Source organism: Anoplopoma fimbria, chromosome 19 (genome assembly GCF_027596085.1).
Source record: "Anoplopoma fimbria isolate UVic2021 breed Golden Eagle Sablefish chromosome 19, Afim_UVic_2022, whole genome shotgun sequence".
NCBI lineage: Eukaryota > Metazoa > Chordata > Actinopteri > Perciformes > Anoplopomatidae > Anoplopoma > Anoplopoma fimbria.
In genome coordinates, this window is record NC_072467.1 from 19,990,739 (window position 1) to 20,004,743 (window position 14,005).

The window sequence follows — 14,005 nt, forward strand, 5'->3', positions numbered from 1 at the left end:
TAAGACATCCTGCTTCTAAAGCATTTTAAATGATGAGCCTATTTTCTGGCGTGTGCATATCGCTCCGACAAATTCGGACAATTCCGCGTGGTCATATCAAATCCACAAAGAGCCTACATGTCCGTCCCCTGATGACGGAATTCAAGGACCCTAACGGTTGCATAAAGTATAATTTCGGCTTGCGTTAAGGCTTTAAACTCTTGTTTTTGCACTGAACACCTGACAGCACTACTATGTCAATTATGTTGGACTGTGTTTGATTTTGTGTGGGTACCATATGTGTTTGTGTGGTCTTGGGAGGCTCAGGTTGTGCTGAGGAGACAGGTGGTGTGAGAGCCGAACACACAGCGTGGGTGAGGATGAAGAGGAGGATAAGAAGGCGGGAAGAAGAGGAATCTCATTCCCCTCCTGCTGCCACAAACATGCACTTCAAAGATGACACCAGGCCCTCTCAGCTGTTGTTGTGGTTCGCTAATGAAACTAATGAAAACTGATGACATGCACATCAGTGATGACAGTCGGGCACGCGAGTTCTGCTTTTACCGTGGTAACGAGTTTATGCCTTAGCATGGCGTTAAATGAAACTGACGTCCGTTCATCCGGCCATGGCTGGAGTGCAATGCGTCAGCGGGGCGGGTTGTTTGTGCTCACGGCTGCAGTGTTGCCAGCAGTAATGAACAGCCTGGATGACGCGCCCCGTGCAGCATCGATCGCACACTCACACAGACGGCGGATGGAAATTGGTCCTGGTGGGGAAGCGAAGGAGGCGCACACATGCCTGCGCCTTCTGTGGACACATATGGATGCAGGGATGAGCACACATGTACATACTGAGAGAGTGTGTGTGTGTGTGTGTGTGTGTGTGTGTGTGTGTGTGTGTGTGTGTGTGTGTGTGTGTGTGTGTGTGTGTGTGTGTGTGTGTGTGTGTGTGTGTGTGTGGGTTAGTGTGTGTTTATTGACCGCCGCGGATGCTCACTGGACCGAGGATGATCTTCTTATTGGTGACAGAATGGAGCAATATAGAAGAGGAGAGCTGCTCTGTGGGCCTCTCTCCCTCTTTGCGGCAGAAAAACTCTGGATCTCTTCCATCTCCCCTCACGTCCTCAGCTGGTGCTCTCTGCAGTTGGAGGAAAGCCCCTCACACACACACACACAGTATCAAAACCAGGCTGTAGTTCTTCCTCTTTTGCTTCATTACCACATGAATGGTTGCCATATTGCCATATACTGTATGGCTATTGTTGGCAAGTCACTCAAAGTCATTGGTTCGAACATGGTGCGCTATCAATAGCCAAGGGAGGAGGGGTTCCTGTTTCCGTTGGCCCCAAAGCAGTATTCTGGTCTATCTTTAAAGCTAAATTTGGTTTATAACAACAAAGGCTTTATTCTTGTTTTGGCTGAGTTATGAAAACATTGTTCTCATCAACTTAATTGAGGAAATCTGGGAAACCAACAACATCGGGGGAACAGACAGGTTGCAAACAAGCCAACAATATAAATCTCTTCATAGTTAAAACTCAAAATGTGCACACTGGAAATATCAGTGATAGTTCTTCATTCCACAGAGAAGCTGTGCAACACGGCAAACAACAGGGCAACAGACAATACAAACAAACCTAAAGAGGCCTCCAGTTACAGTACAGTCAAACAAAAACAATGTAGAAAATAAGTGTATTTGCTTTTTAGTTCTTCTGAGATACAAAGCTTATGATGTCCATAAAGTGGGGAGGAAAACTACGGGTTATTGCTCACTCTGGTCATTAGTTTCCATTGGCTATGATACCATTGTACTCACCAAAGTAATTACTGAGATCAGAGAACACAGCAACATGGCTATAAAATGATACATGGAGGAAACAAACACAAATGTTCCGACAATGGTTCAACAATTGTGAACAAATCCTCCCGTACCGGTAATTTAAGTGAAAGAGATAACAGAATGTTCTACCCGTTCTTACTCCAAAGAGAGTTTGGAGTAAGAACGGGATGAACATTGGGAGTAATCCAGGATTTAAGATTGTTTTCTCAGAAGCCAAAGTTTGGGTTATTACTTCACCATATGCCTTTGTTCTCTTTGGCTTACCTAAGGGTCTGTTTGAAAATCTCTGACTGTCTGATCTCGCTTGTGTCTTGCCTTGTTGGACTTCCTCTTTGCATTGTTGCTGCATTCCCAGATCTCAGCAATTAACTTGAACATTACAATGTATTATTGATTATAGGAATGATCGTCAAAAATGTAAAATTGGACCCAAATTACAATCCACCTCAATTATCCCTCTAAGCTAGGGTCGGTACGCTTGATTTAAAAAAAAAATATCAACAGACAAACCCGGCCGTCTGTTGCCAATCTTTTCTTGCACTAGCTGCAAAAGTTACTAAATCCATCAAGAAAGTCGCCAAGGCGGCAACCCTAACCATTAACCATCCATTAAGGCCTCCCTCCTAAGCCACTCCCCCAAAATGATCATTATGAACGTAGACAACAAACATGGCTATTGTTAGGACTCAAAACTGTTAAAGTAGCACCTTCTAGAAAACTCAGATGAAGAGCAATTAATGCAAGAGCAGAATAAACAAAGACGGAAGGTAAACAAGCAGGAAGCCTTCCAATTGTTTCATTTGGGCGAAATGAAATGATTGATCGCACTTATAGGAGTACTTTGACAGCCACAGATACCAGATTGTTCTCAATAGTTCGGCAGAGCATTTGATTAATTGATTGCTTTCGGGATGTAATGAGAATTTCTACAAAAACATCTTCATTTCTTTTTAAGAAGATTACCAACTCAACCTTTAATAATGTACAGAAACAGAATTAATGCTGTAAATGGTGAAGGAAAAGAAAAAAAAGAGTCCAGTGCTCCTCTGGCTCCTCTGAACTTGGACTATTGTGTGTTTTTAAATTCTGTCCGTGCGGGTCTTTCAGTTAAAAAAGAAATACGATTCAAGGTCCTTAACCTCAGGGACGGTCTGCTGCCTGTGTGCGGTAAATCTCTCCCTTTCTACACTTTCTTTGTTTTTTTTTACTGCGCTCTCTCTGCCTCTCTCTCTCCCTCTGTCCTTTTCTTTTTCTCTCCATCATCCTCTCTGTTGTCTCTGAGCATGTTAACACTCCAGCCCTGTCAGTGAGCCTCATGGCTCCATGGTAACCAGTAGCACCATTCTTCACCAGTGTGTCTTTGTGTGTGTGTGTGTGTGTGTGTGTGTGTGTGTGTGTGTGTGTGTGTGTGTGTGTGTGTGTGTGTGTGTGTGTGTGTGTGTGTGTGTGTGTGTGTGTGTGTGTGTGTGTGTGTGTGTGTGTGTGTTGATGGGCGGGATCAGGGTCTTGTTTAGTTTCAAAAAGCTGAGGAGAGGTCGCGGCCGTCCCGATGGGCCTCTTGCTGTAATTCATGTAAATTCCCTTAAGACCCCCGTCCGCTTTGTTTTCCTCATAGTCAGATCAGATGCCCGTGTCATCAATGCAGCTTGATGCCACTATAGAAAAATAGATCCTTAATGGTGAAAAATGCCTTCACCTAGCTCCTTGTAACAGTTAACCAGATACCCTGAAGTTATCATGATAGTCTTGCGATGTGATACCTCTGAGTCCTGAGCGTTATTGTGCTGTAATGAGTTCAGCCAGCGTTAACAAGGAGAAAATTGATACAGACATGGACGAGGACAAAATGAAGATATTAGAGAAGTGCTGTTCTGCTTTATCACAGTTATTGTCAAGGTTTATTACTTGATAGAGGATCACATTTAAACAATTGCTGATTCGATGTGACCTGAAAAACGTGTTTGGAGTAGTCAAACAAACAAGCGTTGAAAATTACTTGTAAGAATAGAAATGCATTAGGAGGAAACTTAAAAAGGGCTAAATCATCTACACTTGTCCGAAGCATTTCCCCCACCCTGCCTCTTTAGCCTTCTGAACCCAGCCCTCATTCTCTCCTCGAGCCAATCATATTTCACCCCCATTCACATTTCTGAATAGGACATTCGAAAAGGAGTCCTCGCCACGAACACCCACTGATAGACAAATGCAAACACACTCACTCTCACACACACACACACACACACACGCACACGCACACACATGCAGATAGCATGCAACTTTAGTTAGGAGGGCTCGGTCTAGACCGCAGCGTGAACTTTGTACTGCTAAAAGTTGCCATTGAAATATGCAGTTGCCATTGAAATATTGTTATTCTATTGGTGTCGTGACAAAGAGCAGGGAGGGCGGCGGTCCTATCTCAGTGTGAGTCTGAAGGAGCAATGGGCCGGCGGGGTTCGCCCACTGTCTCCGCTCAACAGAGTCAGTGTGCAGAAATAATGCCCATTAGACTTGGTCAATCACGCCCCTCGCTCAATGAAATATGGCCCTTTCTCCCATTTCATACCATAATGCATACACCTCACCGCTATCCATCATCTCTCCCAAAGTTGTCTGCCACTATGAAGGCTTTTTATTTATGATACATTTTTGAAATGAATGGCTTCTCAGGCGGTGACGTTAGATGCTGCGATAGCTTAACGTGATGAGTTATGTGCACAAAGAAAACGACTGAAGCCGTTCATTAGTGAATTAAGGTTGAATTCCAGCGCAGAGGTTTCTGGTCCCTCGACCACCAATGAAGCTCTGGCGCTCTGTGGGCTGATGGTTTCATCAAGGTAAGTGGGAGGAAATTATATACTCGCAGTAGCATGCAACAATAACCGTGTTGTGAATCCATTGAGCGTGACCAACCGGCACAGACAGAATTCATATGGGCTTTTTAGGATTATTAAGTGGCTGCTCCCAAACCTGCAAGGAACAAGACACAAGTGGAAACAATTGAGCAATGGTTGAAGAAGTACTCAGATCTTTTAATTGAAGGTGGGGTTTTCTTGTGAAAGTTATGTTTTCAATTTTACGCAACATAACACAATGCGTGTATCCTTGAGCTCAAACAAACGTGTTAAATGTATTTGCTTCCTCACTAAACATTAGCCAACTCCAGCACAATCCATGTTTACCTGCTTGCAGTCTCCTTCTTCTTCTTCCCTGCCTTAACTGGCGCATTTACACACAATTCGGCGTGTTACCGCCACCACCAGATCAGTGTGAAAACCTTGGTGGAAATGTGTATTGTTTCACAAAGCATGCATACACAAGATTAAAAAAAGAGGACCCACTCCATAGGGCTACCAGAGGTCTTAAACTTCACAGAAACCTTTTAGTAAAAGCTAATTTCTCAATTGCAAGTAAAAGTCCTGCATTCAAAATCCCACTTACAAAAAGTTAGGGCGGGGCAACATATTGATGTTATCGATATCGTGATATGAGACTAGATTTTGTCTTAGATTTTAGATATCATTATATTGAAATACGTCGTAAGTGTTGTCTTTTCCTGGTTTTAAATGCTGCATTATATTTATATATATATATATATATATATATATATATATATATATATATATATATATATATATATATATATATATATATATATATATATATATATATATATATATATATATATATATATATATATATATATATATATATATATATATATATATATATATATATATATATTATATACACTTAGGCCTAGTCCAGTGGTTCCCTACCTAGGGGTTGGGCCCCTCCAAAGGGTCACAAGACAAATGTGAAGGGTCGTGAGACGATTCATAGAAAAGGTTGAAAACCACTTGTTTAACAATTTATTGTATTTTATAAGCTCATCATATGTTTTTCTATGTAAAATATTAATCTGAAAAGGAACTAGTAAGTCAAATAAATGTAGTGGAAATTATAAAGTTATTTCACCATGAAAAGTGTAAGAATAATACTTAAGTATGTAGAGGAGGACTTGTACTTAGTTACTTTCCACCACTGCAACTCGGAGAAAAAAGTGTTAAAAATGTTTTTTAGATACTTGCTTCTAAATCATTGTTCTGTTTGATGGACAATGAGCTTTGAGGCAGATAAAGTTACATTTTCTGTGCTTTTGTAATGAGAGGAGCATTATTTAGGGCCGGGCCCAGAGAATAGTGACTCTTTCAAAGGGATAGCTCCCACCATTGTTGCCCTCTGCAACCATAGCTAACGGACGTCAAAAGACCTTTTTCACATCTATTCTTTTAAAACGGGGTAGCTATAATGACGGCGAGGAGTCGGCAATAAATAAGCTTCCCCTCACCGAGTCAACTAGATTAGATTGCATGGGGACATCTGTTGAGTGTAGGTGAGCACTTTCTCTGGTTTTTCACTGTATGGGAAAGGAAGTCCTCAGGATGTGCCTCGAGGCTTTTTTCTCTTTTATTCATGTGGCTTTGCTGGTTTTTCTCCTCCTCCACCCTCCATTGAACATCCAGAAAGCTGCATTGACTCGAGCACAATCATTGCAGCTGACAGTCATTCTAGTTTACACCGGCTGCCATTTGATTTTTAACATGCAATTACAGTGTCAATGTTGCTTTTATGCTCTGCCAAATTCATATCGCAGCAGGATGTTCTGCTCTGTCATCTCCTCATGCTGCTGACAGTCGTGTCTGATACCAAACAAATAACTTGTTGAATATTTAATGCGTCTGTACAAATGTGTTTTTATAAGAAAAAAAACAAAAAAAAACCCACCCGGTAACTTTGTGGGTTTTTGGTAGCTGTTCATGTGATACCAGGAAATGTTTAACCTCTATTGTGGAGAGACAAAAGGTTGTTTTAATCCCCCTGTGAGAGGGGAGGGAGGGTCAGGGGAGGGACGTGGGAGGAGGGGGAGGAGGGTTTGTGGGTGTGTTGGAGGGGGTGGTGGGGGTGATTTTGTGAGGGAATCAGCTCGTCTCTCTTTACTGTCACTCAGTTCCAGCAGACACATCGAGGAATACACAGCCACCGGGATTATGACAAGTGAACTTTACTCTCACACAGCGGATTCACACACTGAGGGGACTCGGTCTTACTGACTCCTACAGAGATAGAGGTGACGTATTCTCTCTTTTGTACATCGGCGTTTTATGACATATAAGTCACCTGTTGTGTGGAGAGTGCAGCTTGTGATGCTCTTGACGGTCTGCAGGTGATAGTCCAAGTCAAATGGATTTATTGTTTTAGGTTTTGAAGGTGTTTTGCTAGTCTTGAACTTATGATTCTTCTGATTCATTTAAGCAGTCTCATCGTCAACAATTTTAATGATCAAGTTATTGTTTATTTACTAAGGTAAAATACTAAATATTTAATGGTGTAAGCCTCTCAAATGTGAGGATGTTCTGCTCTTCTTTCTTTAAACATCATTATAAATTAAACATTTTGTTTTATTTCCCACTTTTGCTCATATAAAACAAGATATTTGATGATGTTGGCTTTTGGTTTAGAACTTGACATTTTTTCACTGTTGATCAATGACTTAACAATATATCGGTTAGTGTTGAAACAATTAGTTGATTGACAGCAAATTTTGTCAGCAACTCATTTTATAACTGATTAATCAGTAGTGATTTTAGTTGTTTTTTTTAAGCAAAAAAACACATTTGAACATTCAATAAACTATTTAAGCTTTTACATTTTGAAGATTTGCAGCTCTTCTTTTTCTCATGTGATAATACATTGAATATTTTTTGGTTATAGACGGTTGGACATTTTTCACCATTTTCTCCTATACACCAAACAATGAATCAAGGATTGCACAAGTATTGCAATCAGTTGCAGCACTAGATGATTCCCAAAATGTCTAATACAACAGCAAATCCAGTTTGTTTGTTTCTGCTAACTGAAGCCTGTGTCGTATTGACAGATGAGGATGTGAGGATATTTCTGACAGTGTGGTACATTTTCCTCAGCACACTTTTGCAGTCAAACAATCTCATGACAATCAGCTGAGTTAATAACATTTTCATAAACTGTTTGTATTTTCCAGCACTCACATAACAACACATCATCTCCATGGTGCTGTTTACTCTGCTGAATCTCATCTCGTCTTCAATGTAGTGGCATAAAAGCAGATCTCTGCTTCTGTGAGCCGTGTCCCGTGATGTAAATTCATCATAGGGGAAGAGGGACTGTGTTCCGGCTGTAATTATTTCTCCTCTCTTTGGCGGTAATGATGCTTCATCGGGAGAGCGGTATCTTCTGCAGCCATACCCTGCCTCTCATTAAGCGAGAGTCTAAAATTAAACCCACAGGCCGCTACGCTGGTGCTGCTGAGCCCCCTTCCCTTCACTGAGGACACGCACACACACATCTAAAACAACACAGCCTGCAGGAGACAACCAAGAGACTCTCATTAGAGAAATTTGTGACACCTCACTACCATTGTCTCAAGCGGAGGACATCTCACTTTACTGGACAATCGCATTTTTCGTGATGTGACTAATGGAAACATAAACTCTCTTCAGAGGCAAGTTAAAAAACGTTGTTTCCCAATTCTGTAAGGCAGCATTACCGTTAAGTGACTGCTGTGTTGAATGAAATTAAGAGCAAGAATCAATTATGTGTTAGCATATCCACATTACTGAATGAATAATTATTTCATATTTCAGCATTTAAATTCAGTATTTCGTAAAATATTCTCTATATTTTTTAGCTAAGTTGCAGCCTTTTTTGTCCTCTAGGGGGAAGAACAACCAGCTGTAACCACGACACTGATGTACTATCACTTTTTAAAGTTGACATGGCGTGTTAACAAATAGTTGCCTATTTAAGCCAGCTATGGAGCAACATTATCATACATTTGGAGTCGTGTTTCTGGTCGATAATGAATGTTGGTCCCATATTTACTCTCTATTTCGATATTTACAAACTCTTAAGGGGGAATATCTCTTAAGTCATTAAATGTTAGGTTCACCAGCTAGTATCACTCTGTCTGTGTGACTGTTTCTGTAGGTGTGCGGGTAATGTGCAGTGGATTTATCTGACCTTTTTTGTTACTGAAAACAGCAGCTAGAAATGTGGCTGATGTGAGCAGTGAGAGTGAACCAAAACAGTAAAGTGGGCTATAAAACCAAAAGTGTCGAGTGAAAGGTACTAAAAACCCTCAGTACAGCTCAGAGGATCTGCTGAGTCAGGCAATAATTCTCTGTGGGTTCATCACCATGAGCGAGCCCTTTCAGGTTACACAGTCATTTGATCCGGTGTTGATATAAAAAAAAAAGTAGATTGTAGTTTCAGGACACACATTTCCTCTGTTTATTTTCTGTTACATCTTTTCGTCTCTCCTTGTAAAACGCTGTTATCTTTATTCCTCAAAGATTCAACCATCCGTTTTGTTTGTCAGCACTTGTGACACGAGACGCTCCCCGAGGTTTTGAGGCCACCGCATGTCTCTTGCTGTGTGGTGGTTTTGTAGTCCGGCTCAACTGTCGGCATCCGATCTCAGGCTATTTTCAGTCTCGTTTCTGTCTTCTTATCACCATGGCAGCCTCGCTGGACTGAGCTCAGCCTCGCCTCTGTGGTGTCTGAGCGCTGAGGTGGCGTGGCGGGACGGCTGGCTCGATGACATAGGGGGGAGGTCGCTTTTGATGGGATCAGGCCTTCAGCTCATTCAAACAGGATGTGGAAAAGGTCGTTTTGTTGTTCTGTTTTATTCATAGTTCTCCGCTTTAATCAGATGTTTCACTGCCATCTATGCACAGCGAGGCAGAAATGATCCCTTACAAGAGCTGAACAAGATGAACTGTAGTTCTGTGCACAGGTATGGTGTCAGCACAGGTGTCAGCAATAATGTGATGCTGTGAGTGAATAGCATGTATGTCAGTGGTTTATAAATCTGGGTCAGGAGTCTTTCAAATTCAGGGCTGTGGGAAGTCCAGATGTTCTGTTTTGATATTCTGTTAGAAGTAATATGTTATTGACTACGGTGCAAAGGCTTTCTGAATCCCTGTGTTGTAGAAACGCTTGAAGTGAATTATGTACGTTTTAGGAGAATAGCATGAAAGAAATGCATCAAAAATGTTTTAAGACCCGTATACGGTGTGCAGATGCTGCAGAATGGAATCCTGGGTGGCGAGACAACACAATGATCTTGTGAGAAAACAACTGGAAGAAACCACAGCTGTTATTTGTGTGAAACAGAATTAATGTAAACCTATAGTTCGCAACAGTATCTGTGTAGCGGTGCAGAAAGCAGTGTTCGTATTTAACCGTGTGGAAACGGTATCTCTCAATGGGGCTTCCATACTCTTACGTGGAGCGGCAGAATGAAGTCGATAAGCCTTTGCTAGAAGTAAATTGGATTGGCTTCTTCAATCATTTTGCCCATCGATTCCGATATGTGTGTCTGTGCTCACTGTGACAGTGTATAAGGAGAGGAGAGGATCAGGCATGAAATAACGGAGGGAAGGACATAATAGGAAGGTAGGGAAGAGAGTAGATATAATGTAAGGAGATTATTAGAGAAGAGGAAGGGAACAGAACAGGATGGGTTAAGACAGGACATGGGAGCCTTTTCTGGCCCGTGACCTTGTGTTAAGAGATAATCGGAAAAGGAAAAAGACATAATAGAACAGAACAGGTTACTTAAGTCTTTTCTGACCTTCCCAAATTCAGATCAGAGCAAGGAGTTGCCATGTGAAACCTACTTTAGTACTTTCTACCACTGAAAATATGTCAAGATTAAAATCATCATTTAACATCTCTTTCTGCATGGGGGTCTTGATCTAAAGGCTGAAAAACTTAATTTAAGGAGATGAGAGTATTTGGTTCTCACATCTTCATAGTATGCAGCCCTTGATGGGATCAAGGAGATGAGTCAAGACAAGAGGAGAGACAAAGGGAGGAGATGTGTCCTCTTCCAGCTCTCAGCAACAAGCTTTTGTGTCTATCAGTTTGGATTACACACAGAAAAATCCATGTTCACACTTTGGTTTGCACAGCTTGGATGTTTGGTTTCTTTTTACCATCAAAACTAGTCACAGTTGGAAATGATTTAAGCGCATTTCAAAAGACGCACACTCAAGGATGATTAAGCTTAAAAAAAAAAAAAAAAAAAAAAAAAAAGTCCCTCCTTTCACAAAGCTAAGCGTTTGATGAGGAGGAGAGATTTTAAGAGGGAACATCCTGGTGTGTAATCTGTGACAGAGCAGGAGACTTCCAATATGACAAGGATTTTAGCAGATTGTAATAAAACCACATGCAGGAGAAGGCCCATTGTGAAGTCAAATTGATGTACTGGTTGTAGGAAAAATATGCATACTGTTGCCGTGCCAAACTTTCTCCCCAGAAACCTTATTAAGATAGATTGTATTTTTCTTTTCTGGTTTCTTTAAAGCCCCAGGTTGTTTCCATAAAGGGAGAGCAGACAAAATCTGAATTATGAGCACTCACATTTTTCATTCTCCCATTTTTGTATAACCAGATTGAAGAAATACCACAGAAGAAGAAGCAGCAGCAGACAACTAGCCAGGGAGGAGGAGGAGGAGAGAGGGGATTTGAGTTTCTGTGGTAAGTTGGAAACATTTCCATTAGGCTTTGAATACATTTTTCTCTCAAGACATATATATCCTCACCAACATCATCGTTTTCCAAAACAGTATGAATTTCCTGCCTCTCAGAATCAAACGTCCTTGTTCTTCTCAGAAGGCATTTCCCCTCCCGTAGGATTTGAACACACACAAATGTCAGTCTGTTTGCCATGCCTGGCAAGTGTCCCCGATCCAAATATCTTCATCTGTGCTACTGCCAGAGTGTGAATGTATTAATATTAACACTCTCAGTGGCCCTCCTCAGTCCCTGAACGACTTCCACCGCTACGTCTCTTTCCTCTTTAGGTCTCGGTTGTGATGCCTGCTCTTTAGCTCGAGCTCTACGGCAAAGGTCATCGCTTGCTGGACTGGCATTCGTCCACTGGCAAAGTGTCTTTTTGTGTCAGCCTCCATTTTGGCAACGAGGTTTGGCAGGGAATTAAAAAAAAAAAACACAACAGCTTTCAAGTGTCTAACTGCCTGTTTGATGCATATGGTTGTCAAGGTAACACACTCTCTCATCCTCACCCACTGCTGTGACAGTGGGCGTCAATACGTAGAAAATCACAAAATAGCACTGAGAGCCTTTATTATAGGCCTAGTGCCTCCCTCTTATTGACACCTAATGTGTCGTAATGTGCCACTCAGAAGTGGTAAAGTTCCCTAATGGCAGTCGCACAATTAAGAGCTAAAGTAGGTCCCTTAAGCAGAATATCTCAGCGTGCATTAGAGCCCAGAGAATTGACCCCGAGCTCACACAGGTTTTTAAAAAAAAATGACCCTTAGTAACCTTTGGCTCATCCCACTCGTTCGGCAGAACTGAAAGTGTATCTGTGATTCAGCGGGGAGTTGATCTAATGCTCTGTGAGTGGAAGTGACACGGTGTGATGTGTGTCCAACGCCCAGTGGAGTGTGAAGGAAGGAATCCCACCTCAGCCATCGCAGCACGCCGAGCCGGGATGGGGGGGGGGCTGCATTCACAGCCCAATGGAGAGTTAAGGGACTCTGACGGCTCGGAGCTCATCTACCTCAGCTGTTGGTGCTGCTACGCTTGCTTTTTGTTTTTTTGCTGATGGGTTATGGGCTCCCTCTCTCTCAATTTATCCATTCATGTGCCTGTTTTAATCTTTCGCTATGCCTCTGCCTATCCGTCAGCCTGTTTGTCTCTGAATCGCCCATTCCCATTCCGTTCCTCTCTCTCGTCATCCCGCTGTGGAAGTCAGTTGTTGTTGTGAATGTGTGCTGCAGGCCAGAGAGGCTGAGTCCACATTTTTTTTCAATGGCCGAGTCATAGAGGGCCCACACTTAGGAGCTGCAGACCGAATTTGCGGTTTGAAAACACAGTGAGGCGTGAAGCGTCCATTGTCAGCAGCAGCATTCAGGACCCTGGCCCTTCAATGGAAGGCCGCAGAGGTTTCTGTTTACCTCCATAGTGCTGTCTTTCACTGGTTTCTCTCACGTGGCCCGTCAGGGAGTTTGGTATTATTGTTTGTGTGTTTTAATGCCAAGTGGGGGAAGGTGGGAAAAAGATTGGGGATCAGCCAGAGCTTTGCCTATAGAAATACCTATGATATTGTTAACTCTACATGAGCATGACTTTTGACTGATTACATAACCTAGTCTTTGCATATACAGTGCAGTCAGAAATCATTTGTGAATTGATGCATTTTCCATTTGACTCTGCTCCAGCACATTGGATTTGAAATGAAAACGTGAGTGTGTGGGTGAGTGTAAGTGCTGACTCCAGCTTTTGACATATTGGATGAAGAGAAGGATGCTTAGCCCTTTTAAAAACATCAATTCTAGTGCTGCAGGACCACAATCTTCAACACACAGAAATGGCAACTGAGTAGTTTTATGGCTCCACTCTTGATTGTCCATCTGACCTCAGGCCAGCTCATCTTGTGGTTCACTTGCTCAAGACCAGACTTGTGGCAAAAAGCCCCTGAAACAAACATGAAGTGCAGATGGCTGCAGTACAGGCCTGGCAGAGCAACAGCAGGGGAAGATGCCAATCCTCTGATGCCCATGGATTGTAGAATCCAGTAATTTTCTGCAAAGGATTTGCAACCAAATAATTAATATGATGAGATACTATATATAAAATAAATCTAGTATATTGCTTATAGTTTAAGGTTACCATGAACTACAAAAACCTTTGCTACATCTCATTTTCCTTCTCCTCCCCAAAGCAAAAACAAAAACACACACATTTTATTTAAATTAAAGAAATCCTGCTATTTATTTATTTGTTTTAGTTTTAGTTTTCTAGTTTTTTCTCATCATTTGTATCAGTAATGATAACTTTATGTTCTCTCAAATAAGTGTGACTAACAAAGGGGTCTGTTCAAACTTGTATGATTACATACTAGAGACCAGAATTCCCCCTTTAACTTTTTACCCAATATAAACGCTTAGAATTGGCACTTTAACCTCAGAGCTATTGTTTAATTTCAAATGCAATGTACCGGAGTACAGAGAGAAAATCTTAATACTCTCCCTTCAGAAGACACTACTTGTACCACATAGTTAGTCTTCAGTGACTGAGTTGCAAACTTAAAACACTAAAAACTGGACTTTAGGC

The 14,005-nt window shown here is 41.7% G+C and overlaps 1 protein-coding gene across 9 annotated transcripts in view; it reads left to right on the forward strand.

The window, feature by feature from the left end:
• Positions 1-14,005, forward strand: part of LOC129108409 (neuronal cell adhesion molecule-like) — a 76,758-nt gene that overhangs the window by 20,997 nt on the left and 41,756 nt on the right. For 8 of the 9 annotated variants that reach the window (XM_054620209.1, XM_054620216.1, XM_054620215.1 and 5 more), the window contains exon 2: positions 11,316-11,401. The gene's annotated coding sequence lies outside the window, so the exon portion shown is untranslated. Of the gene's footprint in view, positions 1-6,893; positions 6,948-11,315; positions 11,402-14,005 lie in introns of those variants that run through there. The other variant, XM_054620210.1, reaches the window with a different exon arrangement.